Consider the following 27,635-nt stretch of genomic DNA (forward strand, 5'->3'; position numbering starts at 1 on the left):
ATCTTACATTGAAGGTGCTGATAGTGTCATTCAGAAAAACCTAAGACACACGCTAGCGTGCAGATAGAAGTCTGATTCTGTGATTAAACCTATACCTGTCACACAGCGCAAAAAAAAAACAGGTCTCACATCTCTATTTAACTAAATCTGTACTGTTTTAGCTGGTCAAGTTATTTGTAGTGACCGTAAAAGCACACTTTTTTTTCTGGGTTGAAAAACCATTCCCAAATTTGCCATTCTCAAAATAACTAGTTTCTGGTATTTGAGGCCTACTTGAAATCTATCCCAAAAAGAATATCTTACATTGAAGGTACTGATAGTGTCATTCAGAAAAACCTAAGACACACGCTAGCGTGCTGATAGAAGTCTGATTCTGTGATTAAACCTATACCTGTCACACAGCGCAAAAAAAAAACAGGTCTCACATCTCTATTCAACCAAATCTGCACTGTTTTAGCTGGTCAAGTTATTTGTAGTGACCGTAAAAGCACACTTTTTGTTCTGGGTTGAAAAACCAATCCCAAATTTGCCATTCTCAAAATAACTAGTTTCTGGTATTTGAGGCCTACTTGAAATCTATCCCAAAAAGAATATCTTACATTGAAGGTACTGATAGTGTCATTCAGAAAAACCTAAGACACACGCTAGCGTGCTGATAGAAGTCTGATTCTGTGATTAAACCTATACCTGTCACACAGCGCAAAAAAAACAGGCCTCACATCTCTATTTAACCAAATCTGTACTGTTTTAGCTGGTCAAGTTATTTGTAGTGACCGTAAAAGCACACTTTTTTTTCTGGGTTGAAAAACCATTCCCAAATTTGCCATTCTCAAAATAACTAGTTTCTGGTATTTGAGGCCTACTTGAAATCTATCCCAAAAAGAATATCTTACATTGAAGGTACTGATAGTGTCATTCAGAAAAACCTAAGACACACGCTAGCGTGCTGATAGAAGTCTGATTCTGTGATTAAACCTATACCTGTCACACAGCGCAAAAAAAAACAGGTCTCACATCTCTATTCAACCAAATCTGCACTGTTTTAGCTGGTCAAGTTATTTGTAGTGACCGTAAAAGCACACTTTTTTTTCTGGGTTGAAAAACCATTCCCAAATTTGCCATTCTCAAAATAACTAGTTTCTGGTATTTGAGGCCTACTTGAAATCTATCCCAAAAAGAATATCTTACATTGAAGGTACTGATAGTGTCATTCAGAAAAACCTAAGACACACGCTAGCGTGCTGATAGAAGTCTGATTCTGTGATTAAACCTATACCTGTCACGCAGCGCAAAAAAAAACAGGTCTCACATCTCTATTCAACCAAATCTGCACTGTTTTAGCTGGTCAAGTTATTTGTAGTGACCGTAAAAGCACACTTTTTGTTCTGGGTTGAAAAACCATTCCCAAATTTGCCATTCTCAAAATAACTAGTTTCTGGTATTTGAGGCCTACTTGAAATCTATCCCTAAAAGGATATCTTACATTGAAGGTACTGATAGTGTCATTCAGAAAAACCTAAGACACACGCTACCGTGCAGATAGAAGTCTGATTCTGTGATTAAACCTATACCTGTCACACAGCGCAAAAAAAAAACAGGTCTCACATCTCTATTCAACCAAATCTGCACTGTTTTAGCTGGTCAAGTTATTTGTAGTGACCGTAAAAGCACACTTTTTGTTCTGGGTTGAAAAACCATTCCCAAATTTGCCATTCTCAAAATAACTAGTTTCTGGTATTTGAGGCCTACTTGAAATCTATTCCAAAAAGAATATCTTACATTTAAGGTACTGATAGTGTCATTCAGAAAAACCTAAGACACACGCTAGCGTGCTGATAGAAGTCTGATTCTGTGATTAAACCTATACCTGTCACACAGCGCAAAAAAAAACAGGTCTCACATCTCTATTCAACCAAATCTGCACTGTTTTAGCTGGTCAAGTTATTTGTAGTGACCGTAAAAGCACACTTTTTTTTCTGGGTTGAAAAACCATTCCCAAATTTGCCATTCTCAAAATAACTAGTTTCTGGTATTTGAGGCCTACTTGAAATCTATCCCAAAAAGAATATCTTACATTGAAGGTACTGATAGTGTCATTCAGAAAAACCTAAGACACACGCTAGCGTGCTGATAGAAGTCTGATTCTGTGATTAAACCTATACCTGTCACGCAGCGCAAAAAAAAACAGGTCTCACATCTCTATTCAACCAAATCTGCACTGTTTTAGCTGGTCAAATTATTTGTAGTGACCGTAAAAGCACACTTTTTGTTCTGGGTTGAAAAACCATTCCCAAATTTGCCATTCTCAAAATAACTAGTTTCTGGTATTTGAGGCCTACTTGAAATCTATCCCAAAAAGAACATCCTACATTGAAGGTACTGATATTGTCATTCAGAAAAACCTAAGACACACGCTACCGTGCAGATAGAAGTCTGATTCTGTGATTAAACCTATACCTGTCACACAGCGCAAAAAAAAAAACAGGCCTCACATCTCTATTTAACCAAATCTGTACTGTTTTAGCTGGTCAAGTTATTTGTAGTGACCGTAAAAGCACACTTTTTTTTCTGGGTTGAAAAACCATTCCCAAATTTGCCATTCTCAAAATAACTAGTTTCTGGTATTTGAGGCCTACTTGAAATCTATCCCAAAAAGAATATCTTACATTGAAGGTACTGATAGTGTCATTCAGAAAAACCTAAGACACACGCTACCGTGCAGATAGAAGTCTGATTCTGTGATTAAACCTATACCTGTCACACAGCGCAAAAAAAAACAGGCCTCACATCTCTATTCAACCAAATCTGTACTGTTTTAGCTGGTCAAGTTATTTGTAGTGACCGTAAAAGCACACTTTTTTTCTGGGTTGAAAAACTATTACCAAATTTGCCATTCTCAAAATTGTGGTGAACGGGAACAATGAGGAAAACATCTAATAAGGGACGCGGACGTGGACATGGTCGTGGTGGTGTTAGTGGACCCTCTGGTGCTGGGAGAGGACGTGGCCGTTCTGCCACAGCCACACGTCCTAGTGAACCAACTACCTCAGGTCCCAGTAGCCAGCAGAATTTACAGCGATATTTGGTGGGGCCCAATGCCGTTCTAAGGATGGTAAGGCCTGAGCAGGTACAGGCATTAGTCAATTGGGTGGCCGACAGTGGATCCAGCACGTTCACATTATCTCCCACCCAGTCTTCTGCAGAAAGCGCACAGATGGCGCATGAAAACCAAGCCCATCGGTCTGTCACATCACCCCCATGCATATCAGGGAAACTGTCTGAGCCTCAAGTTATGCAGCAGTCTCTTATGCTGTTTGAAGACTCTGCTGCCAGGGTTTCCCAAGGGCATCCACCTAGCCCTTCCCCAGGGGTGGAAGAGATAGAATGCACTAACGCACAACCACTTATTTTTCCTGATGATGAGGACATGGGAATACCACCTCAGCACGTCTCTGATGATGACGAAACACAGGTGCCAACTGCTGCGTCTTTCTGCAGTGTGCAGACTGAACAGGAGGTCAGGGATCAAGACTGGGTGGAAGACGATGCAGGGGACGATGAGGTCCTAGACCCCACATGGAATGAAGGTCGTGCCACTGACTTTCACAGTTCGGAGGAAGAGGCAGTGGTGAGACCGAGCCAACAGCGTAGCAAAAGAGGGAGCAGTGGGCAAAATCAGAACACCCGCCGCCAAGAGACTCCGCCTGCTACTGACCGCCGCCATCTGGGACCGAGCACCCCAAAGGCAGCTTCAAGGAGTTCCCTGGCATGGCACTTCTTCAAACAATGTGCTGACGACAAGACCCGAGTGGTTTGCACGCTGTGCCATCAGAGCCTGAAGCGAGGCATTAACGTTCTGAACCTTAGCACAACCTGCATGACCAGGCACCTGCATGCAAAGCATGAACTGCAGTGGAGTAAACACCTTAAAAACAAGGAAGTCACTCAGGCTCCCCCTGCTGCCTCTTCTGCTGCTGCCGCCTCGGCCTCTTCTGCTGCTGCCGCCGCCTCGGCCTCTTCTGCTGCTGCTGCCGCCGCCTCGGCCTCTTCCTCTGCCTCTGGAGGAACGTTGGCACCTGCAGCCCAGCAAACATGGGATGTACCACCAACACCACCACCTGCGTCACCAAGCATCTCAACCATGTCACACGGCAGCATTTAGCTCTCCATCTCACAAACATTTGAGAGAAAGCGTAAATTCCCACCTAGCCACCCTCGATCCCTGGCCCTGAATACCAGCATTTCTAAACTACTGGCCTATGAAATGCTGTCATTTAGGCTGGTGGACACACACAGCTTCAAACAGCTCATATCGCTTGCTGTCCCACAGTATGTTGTTCCCAGCCGCCACTACTTCTCCAAGAGAGCCGTGCCTTCCCTGCACAAACAAGTGTCCGATAAAATCAAGTGTGCACTGCGCAACGGCCAGGGACGCTATATCTCCCTAACTGCACACTGGGTAAATGTAGTGGCGGCTGGGCCCCAGGCGGAGAGCTGTTTGGCGCACGTCCTTCCGCCGCCAAGGATCGCAGGGCAACATTCTTTGCCTCCTGTCTCCTCCTCCTCCTACTCAGCTTCCTCCTCCTCTTCTTCCACCTGCTCATCCAGTCAGCCACACACCTTCACCACCAACTTCAGCACAGCACGGGGTAAACGTCAGCAGGCCATTCTGAAACTCATATGTTTGGGGGACAGGCCCCACACCGCACAGGAGTTGTGGCGGGGTATAGAACAACAGACCGACGAGTGGTTGCTGCCGGTGAGCCTCAAGCCCGGCCTGGTGGTGTGCGATAATGGGCGAAATCTCGTTGCAGCTCTGGGACTAGCCGGTTTGACGCACATCCCTTGCCTGGCGCATGTGCTGAATTTGGTGGTGCAGAAGTTCATTCGCAACTACCCCGACATGTCAGAGCTGCTGCATAAAGTGCGGGCCGTCTGTTCGCGCTTCCGGCGTTCACACACTGCCGCCGCTCGCCTGTCTGCGCTACAGCGTAACTTCGGCCTTCCCGCTCACCGCCTCATATGCGACGTACCCACCAGGTGGAACTCCACCTTGCATATGCTGGACAGACTGTGCGAGCAGCAGCAGGCCATAGTGGAGTTTCAGCTGCAGCACGCACGGGTCAGTCGCACTGCGGATCAGACACACTTCACCACCAATGACTGGGCCTCCATGCGAGACCTGTGTGCCCTGTTGCGCTGTTTCGAGTACTCTACCAACATGGCCAGTGGCGATGACGCCGTTATCAGCGTTACAATACCACTTCTATGTCTCCTTGAGAAAACACTTAGGGCGATGATGGAAGAGGAGGTGGCCCAGGAGGAAGAGGAGGAAGAGGGGTCATTTTTAGCACTTTCAGGCCAGTCTCTTCGAAGTGACTCAGAGGGAGGTTTTTTGCAACACCAGAGGCCAGGTACAAATGTGGCCAGACAGGGCCCACTACTGGAGGACGAGGAGGACGAGGATGAGGAGGAGGTGGAGGAGGATGAGGATGAAGCATGTTCACAGCGGGGTGGCACCCAAAGCAGCTCGGGCCCATCACTGGTGCGTGGCTGGGGGGAAACACAGGACGATGACGATACGCCTCCCACAGAGGACAGCTTGTCCTCTGTGGGAGGCCAACGCAGCTGTGTCACGGCCAGCTCCTCTGAGGGCAGGGTTAGCATGGCAGAGATGTGGAAAAGTTTTGTCACCACGCCACAGCTAACTGCACCACCACCTGATACGGAACGTGTTAGCAGGAGGCAACATTTCACTAACATGGTGGAACAGTACCTGTGCACACCCCTCCACGTACTGACTGATGGTTCGGCCCCATTCAACTTCTGGGTCTCCAAATTGTCCACGTGGCCAGAGCTAGCCTTTTATGCCTTGGAGGTGCTGGCCTGCCCGGCGGCCAGCGTTTTGTCTGAACGTGTATTCAGCACGGCAGGGGGAGTCATTACAGACAAACGCAGCCGCCTGTCTACAGCCAATGTGGACAAGCTGACGTTCATAAAAATGAACCAGGCATGGATCCCACAGGACCTGTCCATCCCTTGTGCAGATTAGATATTAACTACCTATATTATTCTACTCCAGGGCACTTCCTCATTCAATACTATTTTTAATTTTATTTTACCATTATATTGCGGGGCAACCCAAAGTTGAATGAACCTCTCCTCTGTCTGGGTGCCGGGGCCTAAATGTGTGACAGTGGCCTGTTCCAGTGGTGGGTGACGTGAAGCCTGATTCTCTGCTATGACATGAAGACAGATTCTGCGCTGACATAAGGCCAGATTCTCTGTTACGGGACCTCTCTCCTCTGCCTGGGTGCCTGGGCCTAAATGTGTGACAGTGGCCTGTTCCAGTGGTGGGTGACGTGAAGCCTGATTCTCTGCTATGACATGAATACAGATTCTGCGCTGACATAAGGCCAGATTCTCTGTTACGGGACCTCTCTCCTCTGCCTGGGTGCCTGGGCCTAAATGTGTGACAGTGGCCTGTTCCAGTGGTGGGTGACGTGAAGCCTGATTCTCTGCTATGACATGAATACAGATTCTGCGCTGACATAAGGCCAGATTCTCTGTTACGGGACCTCTCTCCTCTGCCTGGGTGCCTGGGCCTAAATGTTTGACAGTGGCCTGTTCCAGTGGTGGGTGACGTGAAGCCTAATTCTCTGCTATGACATGAAGACAGATTCTGCGCTGACATAAGGCCAGATTCTCTGTTACGGGACCTCTCTCCTCTGCCTGGGTGCCTGGGCCTAAATGTGTGACAGTGGTCTGTTCCAGTGGTGGGTGACGTGAAGCCTGATTCTCTGCTATGACATGAATACAGATTCTGCGCTGACATAAGGCCAGATTCTCTGTTACGGGACCTCTCTCCTCTGCCTGGGTGCCTGGGCCTAAATGTGTGACCGTGGCCTGTTCCAGTGGTGGGTGACATGAAGCCTTATTCTCTGCTATGACATGAAGACAGAATCTGCGCTGACATAAGGCCAGATTCTCTGTTACGGGACCTCTCTCCTCTGCCTGGGTGCCTGGGCCTAAATATTTGACAGTGGCCTGTTCCAGTGGTGGGTGACGTGAAGCCTGATTCTCTGCTATGACATGAAGACAGATTCTGCGCTGACATAAGGCCAGATTCTCTGTTACGGGACCACTCTCCTCTGTCTGGGTGCCGGGGCCTAAATGTGTGACAGTGGCCTGTTCCAGTGGTGGGTGACGTGAAGCCTGATTCTCTGCTATGACATGAAGACAGATTCTGCGCTGACATAAGGCCAGATTCTCTGTTACGGGACCTCTCTCCTCTGCCTGGGTGCCTGGGCCTAAATGTGTGACAGTGGCCTGTTCCAGTGGTGGGTGACGTGAAGCCTGATTCTCTGCTATGACATGAAGACAGATTCTGCGCTGACATAAGGCCAGATTCTCTGTTACGGGACCTCTCTCCTCTGCCTGGGTGCCTGGGCCTAAATGTGTGACAGTGGCCTGTTCCAGTGGTGGGTGACGTGAAGCCTGATTCTCTGCTATGACATGAAGACAGACTCTGCGCTGACATAAGGCCATATTCTCTGTTACGGGACCTTTCTCCTCTGCCTGGGTGCCTGGGCCTAAATGTTTGACAGTGGCCTGTTCCAGTGGTGGGTGACGTGAAGCCTGATTCTCTGCTATGACATGAAGACAGATTCTGCACTGACATAAGGCCAGATTCTCTGTTACGGGACCGCTCTCCTCTGTTTGGGTGCCGGGGCCTAAATGTGTGACAGTGGCCTGTTCCAATGGTGGGTGACGTGAAGCCTGATTCTCTGCTATGACATGAATACAGATTCTGCGCTGACATAAGGCCAGATTCTCTGTTACGGGACCTCTCTCCTCTGCCTGGGTGCCTGGGCCTAAATGTGTGACAGTGGCCTGTTCCAGTGGTGGGTGACGTGAAGCCTGATTCTCTGCTATGACATGAAGACAGATTCTGCGCTGACATAAGGCCAGATTCTCTGTTACGGGACCTCTCTCCTCTGCCTGGGTGCCTGGGCCTAAATGTGTGACAGTGGCCTGTTCCAGTGGTGGGTGATGTGAAGCCTGATTCTCTGCTATGACATGAAGACAGATTCTGCGCTGACAAGAGGCCAGATTCTCTGTTACGGGACCTCTCTCCTCTGCCTGGGTGCCTGGGCCTAAATGTGTGACAGTGGCCTGTTCCAGTGGTGGGTGACGTGAAGCCTGATTCTCTGCTATGACATGAAGACAGATTCTGCGCTGACATAGGCCAGATTCTCTGTTACGGGACCTCTCTCCTCTGCCTGGGTGCCTGGGCCTAAATGTGTGACAGTGGCCTGTTCCAGTGGTGGGTGACGTGAAGCCTGATTCTCTGCTATGACATGAAGACAGATTATGTGCTGACATAAGGCCAGATTCTCTGTTACGGGACCTCTCTCCTCTGCCTGAGTGCCTGGGCCTAAATGTGTGACAGTGGCCTGTTCCAGTGGTGGGTGACGTGAAGCCTGATTCTCTGCTATGACATGAAGACAGATTCTGCGCTGACATAAGGCCAGATTCTCTGTTACGGGACCTCTCTCCTCTGCATGGGTGCCTGGGCCTAAATGTTTGACAGTGGCCTGTTCCAGTGGTGGGTGACGTGAAGCCTGATTCTCTGCTATGACATGAAGACAGATTCTGCGCTGACATAAGGCCAGATTCTCTGTTACGGGACCTCTCTCCTCTGCCTGGGTGCCTGGGCCTAAATGTTTGACAGTGGCCTGTTCCAGTGGTGGGTGACGTGAAGCCTGATTCTCTGCTATGACATGAATACAGATTCTGCGCTGACATAAGGCCAGATTCTCTATTACGGGACCGCTCTCCTCTGTCTGGGTGCCGGGGCCTAAATGTGTGACAGTGGCCTGTTCCAGTGGTGGGTGACGTGAAGCCTGATTCTCTGCTATGACATGAAGACAGATTCTGCGCTGACATAAGGCCAGATTCTCTGTTACGGGACCTCTCTCCTCTGCCTGGGTGCCTGGGCCTAAATGTTTGACAGTGGCCTGTTCAAGTGGTGGGTGACGTGAAGCCTGATTCTCTGCTATGACATGAATACAGATTCTGCGCTGACATAAGGCCAGATTCTCTGTTACGGGACCTCTCTCCTCTGCCTGGGTGCCTGGGCCTAAATGTTTGACAGTGGCCTGTTCCAGTGGTGGGTGACGTGAAGCCTGATTCTCTGCTATGACATGAAGACAGATTCTGCGCTGACATAAGGCCAGATTCTCTGTTACGGGACCGCTCTCCTCTGTCTGGGTGCCGGGGCCTAAATGTGTGACAGTGGCCTGTTCCAGTGGTGGGTGACGTGAAGCCTGATTCTCTGCTATGACATGAATACAGATTCTGCGCTGACATAAGGCCAGATTCTCTGTTACGGGACCTCTCTCCTCTGCCTGGGTGCCTGGGCCTAAATGTGTGACAGTGGCCTGTTCCAGTGGTGGGTGATGTGAAGCCTGATTCTCTGCTATGACATGAAGACAGATTCTGCGCTGACAAGAGGCCAGATTCTCTGTTACGGGACCTCTCTCCTCTGCCTGGGTGCCTGGGCCTAAATGTGTGACAGTGGCCTGTTCCAGTGGTGGGTGACGTGAAGCCTGATTCTCTGCTATGACATGAAGACAGATTCTGCGCTGACATAGGCCAGATTCTCTGTTACGGGACCTCTCTCCTCTGCCTGGGTGCCTGGGCCTAAATGTGTGACAGTGGCCTGTTCCAGTGGTGGGTGACGTGAAGCCTGATTCTCTGCTATGACATGAAGACAGATTCTGTGCTGACATAAGGCCAGATTCTCTGTTACGGGACCTCTCTCCTCTGCCTGATTGCCTGGGCCTAAATGTGTGACAGTGGCCTGTTCCAGTGGTGGGTGACGTGAAGCCTGATTCTCTGCTATGACATGAAGACAGATTCTGCGCTGACATAAGGCCAGATTCTCTGTTACGGGACCTCTCTCCTCTGCATGGGTGCCTGGGCCTAAATGTTTGACAGTGGCCTGTTCCAGTGGTGGGTGACGTGAAGCCTGATTCTCTGCTATGACATGAAGACAGATTCTGCGCTGACATAAGGCCAGATTCTCTGTTACGGGACCTCTCTCCTCTGCCTGGGTGCCTGGGCCTAAATGTTTGACAGTGGCCTGTTCCAGTGGTGGGTGACGTGAAGCCTGATTCTCTGCTATGACATGAATACAGATTCTGCGCTGACATAAGGCCAGATTCTCTATTACGGGACCGCTCTCCTCTGTCTGGGTGCCGGGGCCTAAATGTGTGACAGTGGCCTGTTCCAGTGGTGGGTGACGTGAAGCCTGATTCTCTGCTATGACATGAATACAGATTCTGCGCTGACATAAGGCCAGATTCTCTGTTACGGGACCTCTCTCCTCTGCCTGGGTGCCTGGGCCTAAATGTTTGACAGTGGCCTGTTCCAGTGGTGGGTGACGTGAAGCCTGATTCTCTGCTATGACATGAAGACAGATTCTGCGCTGACATAAGGCCAGATTCTCTGTTACGGGACCGCTCTCCTCTGTCTGGGTGCCGGGGCCTAAATGTGTGACAGTGGCCTGTTCCAGTGGTGGGTGACGTGAAGCCTGATTCTCTGCTATGACATGAAGACAGATTTTGCGCTGACATAAGGCCAGATTCTCTGTTACGGAACCTCTCTCCTCTGCCTGGGTGCCTGGGCCTAAATGTGTGACAGTGACCTGTTCCAGTGGTGGGTGACGTGAAGCCTGATTCTCTGCTATGACATGAAGACAGATTCTGCGCTGACATAAGGCCAGATTCTCTGTTACGGGACCTCTCTCCTCTGCCTGGGTGCCTGGGCCTAAATGTTTGACAGTGGCCTGTTCCAGTGGTGGGTGACGTGAAGCCTGATTCTCTGCTATGACATGAATACAGATTCTGCGCTGACATAAGGCCAGATTCTCTGTTACGGGACCGCTCTCCTCTGTCTGGGTGCCGGGGCCTAAATGTGTGACAGTGGCCTGTTCCAGTGGTGGGTGACGTGAAGCCTGATTCTCTGCTATGACATGAAGACAGATTCTGCGCAGACATAAGGCCAGATTCTCTGTTACGGGACCTCTCTCCTCTGCCTGGGTGCCTGGGCCTAAATGTGTGACAGTGGCCTGTTCCAGTGGTGGGTGACGTGAAGCCTGATTCTCTGCTATGACATGAAGACAGATTCTGTGCTGACATCAGGCCAGATTCTCTGTTACAGGACCTCTCTCCTCTGCCTGGGTGCCTGGGCCTAAATGTGGGACAGTGGCCTGTTCCAGTGGTGGGTTACGTGAAGCCTGATTCTCTGCTATGACATGAATACAGATTCTGCGCTGACATAAGGCCAGATTCTCTGTTACGGGACCTCTCTCCTCTGCCTGGGTGCCTGGGCCTAAATGTGTGACAGTGGCCTGTTCCAGTGGTGGGTGACGTGAAGCCTGATTCTCTGCTATGACATGAAGACAGATTCTGCGCTGACATAAGGCCAGATTCTCTGTTACGGGACATCTCTCCTCTGCCTGGGTGCCTGGGCCTAAATGTGTGACAGTGGCCTGTTCCAGTGGTGGGTGACGTGAAGCCTGATTCTCTGCTATGACATGAAGACTGATTCTGCGCTGACATGAAGCCAGATTCTCTGCTATGGCATGAAGAGACTGATTCTCTGCTGACGTGAAGCCAGATTCTCTGCTATGGGACCTCTGTCCAATTGATATTGGTTCATTTTTATTTTTTTAATTTTTATTTTAATTCATTTCCCTGTCCACATTTGTTTTCAGGGGATTTACCTACATGTTGCTGCCTTTTGCAGCCCTCTAGCTCTTTCCTGGGCTGTTTTACAGCCTTTTTAGTGCCCAAAAGTTCGGGTCCCCATTGACTTCAATGGGGTTCGGGTTCGGGACGAAGTTTGGATCGGGTTCGGTTTCCGAACCCGAACATTTCCGGGAAGTTCGGCCGAACTTCTCGAACCCGAACATCCAGGTGTTCGCTCAACTCTAGTGGCCACTAAGGGGTTAAATACCTAAAGTAAATGCTCATCTCATAACGTCCTCGCAGTGGATACAAGAGTAAGGCATTTTTAAAAATGAATGTCTACTTCTTAAAGAAGCACTCCCGCAATTTATTTTTGCCTATATAGTGCAGCATAGGCTATGTAGAGGCTCCTGTGTATGCCTTATGGATATCAGTTTTAGTTGATGTGCCTTGCATGGGTTGTCTGCCATCTTGAGTCCTTCTTCCCGTCTGATATGGCTTTACTAATGCAGCCTACATTTTTATATGATGTCTCATCAAACAGCATTTACTCTGCTCTGAGCCCTAACTACCGTTAGAAAGTGATTAGTAACATAGAACTTCTGTCAGCGTATTCTTATGTCATACAGCTTCAGCCGGTCTCCCCTGCCTCCTGCTTGTGATAGTTATTTCTGTTACCTCTTACATGCAGGAGACAGGAAAAAGCAGTATGAACTGGTGTTTCTGCACACAGCACTCACATATAGTATAGACAGTGACAGGGAGAGCAGTGTGAAGCAATATCTCATAGAAATACACTGGAGGTTCTACATAAAGAACTCACAGATAGTATAGAGAGTTAGCATGTGTCAGCTGAGAGCAGCATAAGCTGCACCTCATAGAAATACACAGGAAATTCTACACACAGCATTCACAGGTATTATAGTCATTGTGTGACAGAGAGAGCAGTGTGAAGCTGTATCTCATAAAAATGCACTGGAGGTTCTACATAGAGAACTCACAGATAGTATAGAGAGTTAGCAAGTGTCAGCTGAGAGCAGTATGAAGCTGCATATCCTAGAAATACACTGGAAACACTACATACAGCATTCACAGGTAGTATAGTCAGTGTGTAACAGAGAGAGAAGTGTGAAGCGATATTTCATAGAAATACACTGGAGGTTCTACATACAGAACTCACAGATTGTACAGTCAGTTAGCAACTGTCAGCTGAGGGCAGTATGAAGCTGCATCTCATAGAAATACACCAAATGTTCTACACTCAAAAGTTACACACAGTAAAGATAGCAAGTGTCACTTGAGAACAGTTTGAAGCTGCATCTTATAGAATACACTGGAGATTCTGCACACAGCACTCAAATAGCATAGACAGTTTGCGTTCTGGGAGTTTTATGACTGTCCAGCTAATTACTGCATGGTTCCCTTACTATATTGCTGTATGCTCATTCCTTTATATAAGGCATATATCAGATTTATCATTGCGACTTTTTTTAAAAGTCGCAAAAGAAACTCACAAGTGTTTTCCAATCCCCTGGTGCTCTACAAACTGACAGAGCCTTTGTAATAATTACAGTATGATTAGACCTAAGGCAACTTTCACACTAGCGTTAATATTTTCCGGTATTGAGATCCATCATAGGGTCTCAATACCGGAAAAAAACGCTTCCGTTTTGTCCCCATTCATTGTCAATGGGGACAAAATGTAACTGAACAGAAGGGAACGCTACAAAATGCATTCCGTTCCGTCCTCATACCGGAGAGCAGCATGCTGCGGTTTGCTTTCCGTCCTGAGATGCAGGGCAAGACGGATCTGTCATGACCCCCAATGCAAGTCAATGGGGACGGATCAGTTTTCTCTGACGCAATAGAAAACGGATGAAAGAAAACCGGCACTCCCAAAAATCTTTGCTGGTGATAGATTTATTGGTCACTCATATTACGCGCGGCGTTTCGGCACTCACAGGTGCCTAACGCCTCCTGTTGAGTCTTCACAGAGGTCACACCCTGGAAAGTAAATTTCAGTTGCACTGTGAAGAGAGACATTGTTGCAAGTAAGTGACACAAATTGTGCATATGAACATATCCTACTAGCAACATTCATTAATTGCTATATATTGCAACAGTGTGCAACCAACAGAGAGAGAGAGAGGCAAAAAAGAGGACTAAGCGGTCTTATAAAAAATCTTATAAGAAGCTGTTAATCGCATAGTCCCGGTTTAACCCTTTAGGAGCCAGTGTCTGTAGCCGATGGATACAAAAAGCCTCGCGTCTGAGTAACATTTCTATGCGGTTCCCACCCCGTCTAGGTAAAGTGACTTCTTCAATGATCTGAAACCGTAGTTGTGAGGCATTGTGTCGCTGCTGGTGAAAGTGTTGAGGAATGGGGAGTAATAAATTCTCATTGCGTATGGTCGATTTGTGTTTACCAAAGCATTCGTTCATGCGCATGCTGGTCTCACCCACATAACACAGACCGCAGGGGCACTTCAGCAGATAGACAACAAAGGAGCTGTCACATGTGAAGTGTCCCCTCACTGGGATCTGCTCACCTGTGTGGGGATGTGAGATACATGCCCCTTTAATGACACTTGAGCAGTGGACGCAATTGAGACAAGGGAAGGTGCCCTTTCTGACAGTGGCAAGTGTCCTTTGTCTAATGTTTAGTTTATTGCTGCCTATGTCGGCCCTAATCACCATGTCCCTGATGTTTCTTGCCCTTTTGTAGCAGATCATGGGAGGGTTCTGGAGTTCTGCAACAGTGGGGTAAGAGGATTTAACTATATTCCATGTTTATACATGACAGATCTGATGCGATTAATCCACGGATGATATTTGACCACAAATGGAATTCTTTTGGGGTTGGATTTTTTTGGTGTTGCATCAGTACTGTTGATTTTGGCCCTTTGTTGTAATAAAACAGAACTGGGATATCCTCTTTGTTTGAATTTGTCAGTCATCTCACTCAATCGTGTGTCACGATGAGTTGTGGGATCACTGACAATTCTGTGGACTCTTTTGTACTGGGAGTAGGGTAAGGATTTTTTTTACTGCAGGGGGATGGTTACTATCATAATTGAGTAAACTATTACGGTCAGTCTCTTTGGTGTAGAGGACTGTTATACACTTGCCGTCAGTCCCCTTTATAACCCAAGTGTCCAAGAAGGATATTCTGTGAGGATCCCAGTGGAGTGTGAATTTTAGTTCAGGCCAAATATTATTGATGTAGTCAGTGAATTCCTGTAAGGTTTCTACGCCGCCCCGCCATATGCAAAATATGTCATCTATAAATCTTTTCCAAAATTTGCAATTTTGATGAAAAATGGGATTTGGATATATATAATCATTCTCCAGCTGTGACATATACGTATTTGCATACGGCGGTGCGGCGTCCCGCAGCATTGTTGGTAGTATGTGTCCTGAAATAAGAAGTCGTTTTTTTCTAGTACAATGGTAAGCAATGAGGTGAAGAAATTTTTCTGGTCGGTATTGTAATGACTGTTGTCTAGTAGTGATTTAACTGCCGCTATCCCCTTTAACATAGTAACATAGTACATAAGGCCGAAAAAAGACATTTGTCCATCCAGTTCGGCCTGTCATCCTACAAGTTGATCCAGAGGAAGGCAAAAAAAACCTGTGAGGTAGAAGCCAATTTTCCTCACTTTAAGGGAATAAAAAATTCCTTCCCGACTCCAATCAGGCATCAGAATAACTCCCTGGATCCGCGACCCCTCTCTAGTAGCTATAGCCTGTAATATTATTACACTCCAGAAATACATCCAGGCCCCTCTTGAATTCCTTTATTGTACTCACCATCACCACCTCCTCAGGCAGAGAGCTCCATAGTCTCACTGCTCTTACCGTAAAGAATCCTCTTCTATGTTTGTGTACAAACCTTCTTTCCTCCAGACGCAGAGGATGTCCCCTCGTCATAGTCCTGGGCAGTGCTTTAAGTGGGCCAAAAGAGGTGCCGGTACTCTATTAGGCGCCGGTGCTCCCCCCCCCCTGCACATCAGACCCCCCCATCACACACATATATATTAGTTCCTCTATGTACCAGTACAGTACCCCCCCCACCACCGCACATTCGTTCCTCTCTGTACCAGTACCCCCCTGCACATCAGTCGATGTTCTTTGCTGCACCGTCCGACTCCTGACTCCAAGGAGGACCAGTCACTGGTCGCCGCACTGATCGCTCCTCAGTCACAGGCGCGCGGGAAGGAGTTGACGTCACCTAACGTGAGGTCAACTCCCTGCCTGCGCCAGCCTGAGCCGTACTCTGCAACGACCCGCCCCCCTCCACTAGCTGCCCAGCCAACGACATTAGGGAGGAGATACTGCCAGCTCTCCGCTGCGCTCCGGTACCGGAAACCCACGTACTGGGCGCACGGAGAGGTGCTGGTACTCTCCAGGGCAATTTTTGGAAGTGGCGGTACTGAGTACCGCCGCGTTCCGGCCCACTTCAAGCACTGGTCCTGGGGATAAATAGATGATGGGAGAGATCTCTGTACTGACCCCTGATATATTTATACATAGTAATTAGATCTCCCCTCAGTCATCTTTTTTCTAAAGTGAATAACCCTAATTTTGATAATCTTTCAGGGTACTGTAGTTGCCCCATTCCAGTTATTACTTTAGTTGCCCTCCTCTGGACCCTCTCCAGCTCTGCTATGTCTGCCTTGTTCACAGGAGCCCAGAACTGTACACAGTACTCCATGTGTGGTCTGACCAGTGATTTGTAAAGTGGTAGGAATATGTTCTCATCACGGGCATCTATGCCCCTTTTTGATGCAACCCACTATCTTGTTGGCCTTGGCAGCAGCTGCCTGACACTGGTTTTTGCAGCTTAGTTTGCTGTTTATTAAAATTCCTAGATCCTTTTCCATGTCAGTGTTACCGAGTGTTTTACCATTTAGTATGTACGGGTGACTTGCATTATTCCTTCCCATGTGCATAACCTTACATTTGTCAGTGTTAAACCTCATCTGCCACTTCTCTGCCCAAGCCTCCAATCTATCCAGATCCCTCTGTAGTAGTATACTGTCCTCTGTAGTATATATATATACACAGTATACTGTCCTCTGTAGTATATATATATATACAGTATACTGTCCTCTTCTGTGTTAATTACTTTACACATTTTAGTGTCATCTGCAAAAATTGATACTTTACTATGCAAGCCTTCTACGAGATCATTAATAAATATATTGAAGAGAATAGGGCCCAATACTGACCCCTGAGGTACTCCACTAGTGACAGTGACCCAATCTGAGTGTGTACCGTTAATAACAATTGTTACATAGGTGTATACCCAGCGTACGTAGAGGCACTTGTTATTGTATTTTACATTTAGTCGTGAGACTATTGGTTGCCTACTCTTGACGTACACTTTTTGATTTTTTTGGGTGTTATTTGTAGTAAAAATTAACTTTTATTTATTAAATTTAATAATTAGTGAATGAACTTATTGCTAACCTACTTAAATTATAAATTTAAAACTTACACTGGTGGACCTGAGCAGTGCTTTTCTGAAGAAATTAATCAGTTAATCAACTAGCAGCCGTTTGACAATGGTGACTGTAGCTTAATTCAGCTAGCTGGTTGCTTTTTAGTATGCTGAATTGGATATATGTATCCACTTGTTGCTACAGTAATTCATAGCATTGTTGGTGGGCTGCTTGATTTTGGTGCCTATTGGCGCCGTATTGTGGCGTGATTAGTACTGCAGATGCTGCGGTGACTGCCTGCTGCCTGTCTTATCTCCTGGATTGATTCGTTTGGCAGTGCAGTCTCTCGCTGTGCTGCCTTTTGGCGATGCAGTCACCTACTGCACTAGGTACTAGCTATTCTATAGCACACGCTCATCATGAAAGGTCCTCTGTGTTCTAAAAACCTAAATGCTGCCCCCCGACATGTTTCGCCATGGATATGGCGTCCTCAGGGGATCGGGCAGCATCTGCAGTACTAATCACGCCACAATACGGCGCCAATAGGCACCAAAATCAAGCAGCCCACCAACAATGCTATGAATTACTGTAGCAACAAGTGGATACATATATCCAATTCAGCATACTAAAAAGCAACCAGCTAGCTGAATTAAGCTACAGTCACCATTGTCAAACGGCTGCTAGTTGATTAACTGATTAATTTCTTCAGAAAAGCACTGCTCAGGTCCACCAGTGTAAGTTTTAAATTTATAATTTAAGTAGGTTAGCAATAAGTTCATTCACTAATTATTAAATTTAATAAATAAAAGTTAATTTTTACTACAAATAACACCCAAAAAAATCAAAAAGTGTACGTCAAGAGTAGGCAACCAATAGTCTCACGACTAAATGTAAAATACAATACCGTTAATAACCACCCTCTGTTTTCTATCATTGAGCCAGTTACTTACCCACTTACAGACGTTTTCTCCCAGTCCGAGCATTCTCATTTTATATACTAACCTTTGATGTGGTACAGTGTCAAATGCTTTGGAGAAGTCCAGATACACGACATCCATTGATTCACCGCTGTCAAGTCTAGAACTTACCTCCTCACCTTTGCATGGGTTATAGATGTGTATAAACTGGATACATCATATGTGACCAGTAGGCATTCTTCACCTACATGTACCTGGCTAAGCTCTTCTAGGAAATGCTGTGTGTCCTTAAGGTACGAGGGGGTTCTTTGTGTAAGAGGGGTCAATACCTTGTCTAGTAACATGGCTGGGGGAGAGAGTATGGAATCTGATGCTGCCACTATAGGTCTACCTGGGGGACGTTCAATCGATTTGTGCACTTTAGGCAATGCTGTTTTATTAGAAATTCTGCCATTTTCTGGTCTATAATTTTTTGTTCTAAACTGTTCTGTATCAGGATTTGCAGTTCTCTTTTAATGTCATATACTGGATCGCGTGGTAAGATCGCGTATGTTTTAGTGTATGACAATTGTTGCAAAATTTCATGTGTGTAATACTCCTTGTACTACAAGGACGCCCCCTTTGTCCGCGGGTTTGATAATAAGTGATCTGTCATCAAGTAGGTGATTGATAGTCTGTCTCTCTAATGCTGTAAGATTTTGATGTAAATAGTATTGTCCTCCCTCAAACTGTGTAAGCAAGGTACTAATGCCTTTCTGGACTAGCTCAATGTACGTTTCTATAGGGTGTGCAGTTTTAGGTGGCATATACTGACTTTTTACCCGTAAGCCATAAGATTTTAGTGTTAAAATGTCCTGAAATCCACCAGGGGGATCCGGATCATATGATACGGTATCTCCTTGTGTGGAGAAGTGCGCCTTTAATCGCAAAGAGCGAAAGAAGCGTTGCAGGTCCATGTCCAAGCCGAAAGTGTCCAAGGTTGCAGTGGGGCTGAAGGACAGTCCCTTCTGCAACACCTGCATCTGTAAAGGATTTAAGTTCTTAGAAGAGAAATTGAGAACTAAAGTGTCTGGTGTGCTGGCCGTACCTGGGACCGGGTCAGTCGTGGTGCATCTGCTCCCCCTATGATGGCGTCGGCCTGCTCTCCTGGTGTTGGCTTTTTTTGGCGTCGTCGTCTTCCTAAAAAAGGTATCTGTTGGCCAGTAGTGGAGTCGCTGCCAGAGCCAGAGGATGTATGGCCTGCCCGGCGACCAGGACGGCGGATGGTCTGTGTAGCTGTACCGGATTTGTCCTGCCATCTGTAGACACGATTAGATAAGTAGTCCTCAGAATCCCGGATGTATTTGGTCCTCTTTGTGGTTTGGATCTGGGTCCTTAGATCTGCGCAGAGTTTCTCTATCTTCTCCTTTAGTATGTTGAGATCTTCAGACTTCAAACAATCCTGTAGTTGGGTCTCGATGGTTGTGATATTCTGCTTACATTCAGCGATGGCTTTAGAAAGATATTCAATCGTTAGAGTGATCAGATCCAGGGAGCATTTATTTAGAATGTTTGCAAAGCGAGTACAAAACTCCAGATTATCTCCGAATAAAGTGGGTCTGAGATTGACGCGTAGGCCGCGTGGTACACGCTGTGTGCGGTAATATTCCGTGGCACAGCGTACTTCTTATAAGCTTCTTATAATATTTTTTATAAGACCGCTTAGTCCTCTTTTTTGCCTCTCTCTCTCTCTGTTGGTTGCACACTGTTGCAATATACACTGTGTGCAGAATTATTAGGCAAATGAGTATTTTGACCACATCATCCTCTTTATGCATGTTGTCTTACTCCAAGCTGTATAGGCTCGAAAGCCTACTACCAATTAAGCATATTAGGTGATGTGCATCTCTGTAATGAGAAGGGGTGTGGTCTAATGACATCAACACCCTATATCAGGTGTGCATAATTATTAGGTAACTTCCTTTCTTTTGGCAAAATGGGTCAAAAGAAGGACTTGACAGGCTCAGAAAAGTCAAAAATAGTGAGATATCTTGCAGGGGGATGCAGCACTCTTAAAATTGCAAAGCTTCTGAAGCGTGATCATCGAACAATCAAGCGTTTCATTCAAAATAGTCAACAGGGTCGCAAGAAGCGTGTGGAAAAACCAAGGCGCAAAATAACTGCCCATGAACTGAGAAAAGTCAAGCGTGCAGCTGCCAAGATGCCACTTGCCACCAGTTTGGCCATATTTCAGAGCTGCAACATCACTGGAGTGCCCAAAAGCACAAGGTGTGCAATACTCAGAGACATGGCCAAGGTAAGAAAGGCTGAAAGACGACCACCACTGAACAAGACACACAAGCTGAAACGTCAAGACTGGGCCAAGAAATATCTCAAGACTGATTTTTCTAAGGTTTTATGGACTGATGAAATGAGAGTGAGTCTTGATGGGCCAGATGGATGGGCCCGTGGCTGGATTGGTAAAGGGCAGAGAGCTCCAGTCCGACTCAGACGCCAGCAAGGTGGAGGTGGAGTACTGGTTTGGGCTGGTATCATCAAAGATGAGCTTGTGGGGCCTTTTCGGGTTGAGGATGGAGTCAAGCTCAACTCCCAGTCCTACTGCCAGTTTCTGGAAGACACCTTCTTCAAGCAGTTGTACAGGAAGAAGTCTGCATCCTTCAAGAAAAACATGATTTTCATGCAGGACAATGCTCCATCACACGCGTCCAAGTACTCCACAGCGTGGCTGGCAAGAAAGGGTATAAAAGAAGAAAATCTAATGACATGGCCTCCTTGTTCACCTGATCTGAACCCCATTGAGAACCTGTGGTCCATCATCAAATGTGAGATTTACAAGGAGGGAAAACAGTACACCTCTCTGAACAGTGTCTGGGAGGCTGTGGTTGCTGCTGCACGCAATGTTGATGGTGAACAGATCAAAACACTGACAGAATCCATGGATGGCAGGCTTTTGAGTGTCCTTGCAAAGAAAGGTGGCTATATTGGTCACTGATTTGTTTTTGTTTTGTTTTTGAATGTCAGAAATGTATATTTGTGAATGTTGAGATGTTATATTGGTTTCACTGGTAAAAATAAATAATTGAAATGGGTATATATTTGTTTTTTGTTAAGTTGCCTAATAATTATGCACAGTAATAGTCACCTGCACACACAGATATCCCCGTAAAATAGCTAAAACTAAAAACTACTTCCAAAAATATTCAGCTTTGATATTAATGAGTTTTTTGGGTTCATTGAGAACATGGTTGTTGTTCAATAAAAAAATTAATCCTCAAAAATACAACTTGCCTAATAATTCTGCACTCCCTGTATAGCAATTAATGAATGTTGCTATTAGGATATGTTCATATGCACAATTTGTGTCACTTACTTGCAACAATGTCTCTCTTCACAGTGCAACTGAAATTTACTTTCCAGGGTGTGACCTCTGTGAAGACTCAACAGGAGGCGTTAGGCACCTGTGAGTGCCGAAACGCCGCGCGTAATATGAGTGACCAATAAATCTATCACCAGCAAAGATTTTTGGGAGTGCCGGTTTTCTTTCATTCTTCTGATTTTGGGATTACCTCCACACAAACCGAGCACCCCTCAACCAGTACGCTGTGCCGCCTGACTTCATTACACAATACAATAGAAAACGGATCTGTCCCCGATTGACTTTCAATGGAGTTTATGACGGATCCGTCTTGGCTATGTAAATATAATACAACTGGATCTGTTCATAACGGATGCAGACGGTTGTATTATCAGTAACGGAAGCGTTTTTGCTGAACCCTGCCGGATCCAGCAAAAACGCTAGTGTGAAAGTAGCCTTAGGGGACTTTCACACTAGCGTTGTGAGGATCCGGCAGGGAGTTCCGTTCCGGATCTGGAAATCCGCATGCAAATGGGTATCATTTGTTTCCGGATGCGGCTGACAAATGCATTGAAATACCAGATCCGTCTCTCCGGTGTCATCCGGAAAAACGGATCCGGTATTTTTTTTTTTATTCACATTTTTAAAGGTCTGCGCATGCACAGACCAGAAAGCCGGATCCGTCAATGCGGCAATTTCCTGAACACTCAATACAAATTAATGCCAATCCGGCAAGTGTTCCGGTATTTTGGCTGGAGAAAATACCGCAGCATTCATACTGAACGGATTGCTTTCCATTCAGAATGCATTAGGACAAAACTGATGCGTTTTCTTCCGGTGTAGAGCCCCTATGACGGAACTCAATACCGGAAAACTTTAACGCTAGTGTGAAAGTAGCCTTAGACTGAAAATCCCTAGGTATTTGTGCAAAAAATGCAACAAATGACGTGCAAAATTTTGCAAATCTGTTGCAAAAAAATTGATTCAAACCAAACGTGCCCTCCAAAAAGGCCAAAAAGTGGCACAATGATACATTACCCCCAGAGTTTACGCCATTTATAGGTTTAGCAAATCTGCCTATAAAAGTGGATTGCGCGGCGGCGCGGCCTATTCTACTGGGTATTTAACACGGCAAACGTGATATCCAATTTCATGTCTAATAAGATCACAGTAATAAATGGGAAATACAAATAGAAAATCATTTAAATTGCAGATAATGGGCATTGACCGCCTGTCAGTCAATACTGATCCCAGTAAGATGGATAATTATGAGGAAACAGATACTAATGACAATGTAATGAAGGGACGCATCAGGCGCGCGTCGTGTTCTATCAGGGGAAGCTCTTTCCATAGCCCCTATAACAAATAACAGGGCTGTGTTAATAACAGGAGGGTATATTAACCCCTTCCCGACGCAGCTGGTTTCCCTTTTTACTCGCTGCCTTCCAAAAGCCATCATTTTATTTTTCCGTTCGTGTTGTTTACGGCACAACTCGTACTTTCTAATGTTTACTATGTATCTGGAAACAGTAGTCCTTCCTGAGCTGGTGCTCTACTTCCACCGCACATGTACAGCGGATGTAGGGAAGGGGTTAAATCCCATTTATCCGCCCATTGTTTTCAATGGAGATGAATATGACCACCATAAAACCTATGAAACCTATGAACAGATATACGCTACTTTTGACGCAGATTCTGACGCGCGCCGCGCTGTGGCAGAATCTGCGACTCTTTCCCGCTCACACTAGGTCTAAAAAGGGGGTTTTCGCGTACATCATGGTCTAAATGTAAGCCAGCTAGGAAGCGCTCTTACATTTCGAATCGGCGGTGGATACGCCGAACTTACGTAGTGGCCGGCACCTCTACATAACTTCGGCAATCCACTGCCAGCACAGGGGCGTCTAAAACGCCAGTCTTAATAAATGTGCCCCACATCTTTTCATGGCGTGCCATGGAGCTCTACTTCTACATAGTTCCTATATCCCATTAAAAAAAAAACATTGCACGATGCGTTGTATGACATCACATGTTGATGAACCGACACGGAATCCACGATTCGCCGCAAAGCAGAATATCCTCGTCCTTCGTGGTAGCAAATTGATTGTCCCTGAAATGGTGTAATAAAAAAATAAATAAAAAATCATACTTCCCTCATCCATTTGCTCGATACGGGCCACCTGCCACCATCTTCTTGAAGATCACGCACGAGATTCCGTACGCGATGACGATGACGCTTGAGATTTCAATCAAGGTGGCGGCAGCCAGTCCGTCACGAGCAAATGGATGAGATAAGTATGATTTTCTGAATTTTTAATAAAAATCATTTTTTTTTACACCAGATTATTGCTATCATGTATGAACGCGGCGTCTGAGGGGTACAATGACGGGGAGCGGCGCGACCATTGCATCCACTACTTACAAAGAAATGCGCTTCGTGACAAAGCAATTTGTCATGAAGCAAATTTTTGGTGAAATGGCGTCCGCTCACGAGCGCCATAGATGCCCGGTGCCCGCTGTTTTAAACCAGCATCTGGGAGGTTAAAGACCGGGAGCGCGCACTCCCGACGGGGCGCGCGCTCCCCAACCTGCCAGAAAATAAAGAATCTCAATGAAACATTTCACACGCTGGAAATTCCTCATCCGTGTGGCCGGAGAGAAATGAATGAAATTATAGAATCCATGAGAATAAAAAGGACGGGGATTTTATATCTCGCTCTCCTCCGAAAATTCAAAATCATTAACTTCTTCACGCGGAAAGATGAGTCAAAGAAGACTACGTCAATGGGGCGTAGAGGAAGGAGATCATCTAGACAAATGGGCCCAAATGAAGTATAACCGTGTTTTACAATCCAACACCCTCAAGTTGTGCCGCAATATATATCAGTCTTCAATTATACCGCCGACAATCACTCCTGCGGCTCCTGGACGAAAAACACATCCCTGACGAAACGCGGCTCTTACGTCCATGAGAACATTACTTCGATTTCTAAAGTCCGAAGAAATAACTCTGGTATGGGGGCGAGTTCCCAGCCAGTCCCCTTCCCCAGCTACCATTACAGCCCATCTAATCAAAATGTCATTTTTCATTAAATTTTTAAAAAACATTTTTATTTTTCACCAGATTTACTAATAGCGTCATACTTTACGCTAAGAATACGGATCACAGTCTTAGGGCTCATGCACAAGAGCGTATTTTATTTTCGTGTCCGTTCCGTTTGTTTTTTTTTGCAGACGGTTCATTTTAATGGGTCCGCAAACAAAAAACAGAAGTTACTACATGTGCATTCCGTTTCCGTAAAAAAATAGAACATGTCCTATTATTGTCCGCATCACGGACAAGGATAGGACTGTTCTATTAGGGGCCGGCTGTTCTGTTCTGCAAAATACTGAATGCACATGGACGTCATCCGTTTTTTGTTTGCGGATCACTGACCAAACACTGACGTGTGAATACGGGCTCATGCACACAACCGTATGTATTTTGAGGTCTGCAAAAAAAATACGTTTGTGTGCATGAGCCCTAAGGCATTAGGCCTCTTTCACACAGGCGAGATTTCCATCATGGTGCGATGCGTGAAGTGAACGCATAGAACCTGCACTGAATCCTGACACATTCATTTCAACGGGTCTGTGTACATGACGCATCATTTCTGCGTTCTGGAAAAATCGCAGTATGTTCTATATTGTGCATTTTGCACGCAGCTCTGTTTCCATTGAAGTGAATGGGGCTTCCGTGAAAAACCAAAGGCATCTGGATGCAATGCGTTTTTCACTGATGGTTGGTAGGAGATGTAGTTTGTAATTCTTCAGTTTTTTGTTTTTTTTCATGCGCGTGAAAAACGTATTCAAAACTGATTGCACCCTTGTGTAGAGAAATGTACTATTCTGCTACATGGACCTTTTTAAATTTGGAAGGTCGTAAATCCTGCATCAGATTTATGCTAGAATTTTGTCCAATTGCCAAAAATGGTGTCCGTGCAATATAAGTTGGCCTAGTTTTACTTAAAATTTTTTAGGGCATTTTTGGTGCACAGGGCCGTGTTTAGGTCAGGGGCAGACTGAGAACCCTCAGGGCCCCTGGGCAAAAATAGATCAAGGGCCCCCTTCCAGGCCCCACCCATGTTCCACTTCCAGCCACGCCCATGTTTCGGCTCCACCCCGCAGTCGCACCGCAATCGTTACGCCCCTGATCCCATCACTACAGAAATGCAGTGCCCCATACCTCTTACATCCAGTGACGTCTCCTTTGATGTAGATGTTCTCTGTCTTCGTCTTCTCCTTTCAGGCCTTTAGACCAGACCACCCTTTTGTCGCCATTTTCTGTCTCTGCAGTTTGACAACCAAAAAATCTTAGTTTACTACTTTTCCATCATCCTCCCATCCAAATCATCCTACTACCCCCAATACTGTGCCACTGTTCTCCCCAATACTATACTGCAGAAACAGATAATACCCCTGAAAATACTAGTACCACACAGAGCCCCCATATAAAATACCCCTTCTTTGTGGCCTCAGTAGAAGCCCCCATAGTGCCCCATAATAATGTGCCAGTATCAAGTGCCCCCCATAGATATCCCCCAATCATGTGCCAGTAACTCTGTATGCCTTAAAAAAAAAATACTATATGTGATAATACTATATGTGACCATTATAAGCAGTGTTGAGCGAATTGAAGCATCCGAAGCGGAATTTGGTCCGAAGTTTAGGAAAACTTTGAATCGCAACGAATCGGGATTTCCTCGCTCTTTGTCATCCATCATCCTGCGTGGTCTCCGCCATTGTCCTGTGAGCTGAGCATAGGGAGAGGCGTGGCGAGTGCTCATTCACTAGGGACAGTGTTGCTGCAATAATCCAGCGGCCATGTTTGATGGATCCACATGTTCGGCCATCTGGTCTTAACCCCAATAATTTTAAATGCAAAATACAACTAGGTTCATAGTAGGGAGGGATCCCGGATCTTATGGAGGGATCCACATGGGATTAATCCCTGTTGTGGATCTCTCAATTTTATTGCTTTGAGGAAGGTTTTCCCGCCTTAATGCTGTGTACCATCTGTGGTGCCATCACAAGGGAGGACAGGGGCTGCTGCATACACGCTCTGGCTCCCCCGATCCCCGCCGGGGAAAGTCGCAGCACACCCGAATGACCATGGCATGAAGAGTTAAAAGTCTGCGACCTGCATTAACACTGGTCGCGGACATTAGTGCCAGGTGTCTACTCTTTAAAACAGCAGACTCCCAGCGGCCATGGCACCCGCTGCATGCACCAGCTGACGCCATTTTTAAATGCTTGGCTGCTGATAATTTACTGTCGGCGGTCGGGAAATGGTTAATTTTCAAACCTTCACACTGGGATTGGGCCACCAAGTGGGAAGAATATGATTAGGCAGAGTGTCCTGGGTATACCTGATTTATAGCGATTCGTGCCAAATTAATTCGGAACAAATTGAATTTCTTGGCAAACTTCGACGAATTGGCGGAATCGAATGTTTCAAAACTTCGCTCATCTCTAATTCTAAGACATGTTTCTTGCATCCTCTAGTAGTTTTCGCCTCTGCAGGCTACATCTACAATTTACAGTTGTCTCAGAACTGGAAGGTGGAGACAACCTTAATTATGTCTCCCATAGACTACAAGTAGAGATAGGAGATTCTGCTTCCTAACTCTCATTCACTCAGAATTACTCAGGCGTACAGAGCAGTAGTGATGTGCATAAAACACTAGGGGTGACATATAACATTTACTATGCTGAGTCATGCCAGTGCCCTACCCCCCTTTATAGACTTCTATGAGATGATGTAATCTGATCCTTCAGCGAGCGGGCAGCCTGTCTTGGTCTCACAAGACGGATTAATCACAAACTGTTTTGAAAGGGGGAGGGCTGATAACTGGGGAACAAGGCGCTTTCCTCTGCTAAGATACATTACAAAGTTTCTTATATTCGCATGTACTATTGACATAGGCGTGCGCATGGGGTGTGCCGGGTGTGCCTGGGCACACCCTAATCATCACCTCAGTGCTGCACTGCCATCTGCCAACTCCTGATGCGATCCTTCTCATAGGCTTTAGGCTAAGGGTCTGAAGCCTATGAGACAGTAGAGCGCTAGAATGGATTTGCTCTAGGGAGGTATGATGTCGGGAAAGAGGCGGAGTCTCGTCATACA

This window comes from Bufo bufo, chromosome 4 (genome assembly GCF_905171765.1).
Source record: "Bufo bufo chromosome 4, aBufBuf1.1, whole genome shotgun sequence".
Lineage (NCBI taxonomy): Eukaryota > Metazoa > Chordata > Amphibia > Anura > Bufonidae > Bufo > Bufo bufo.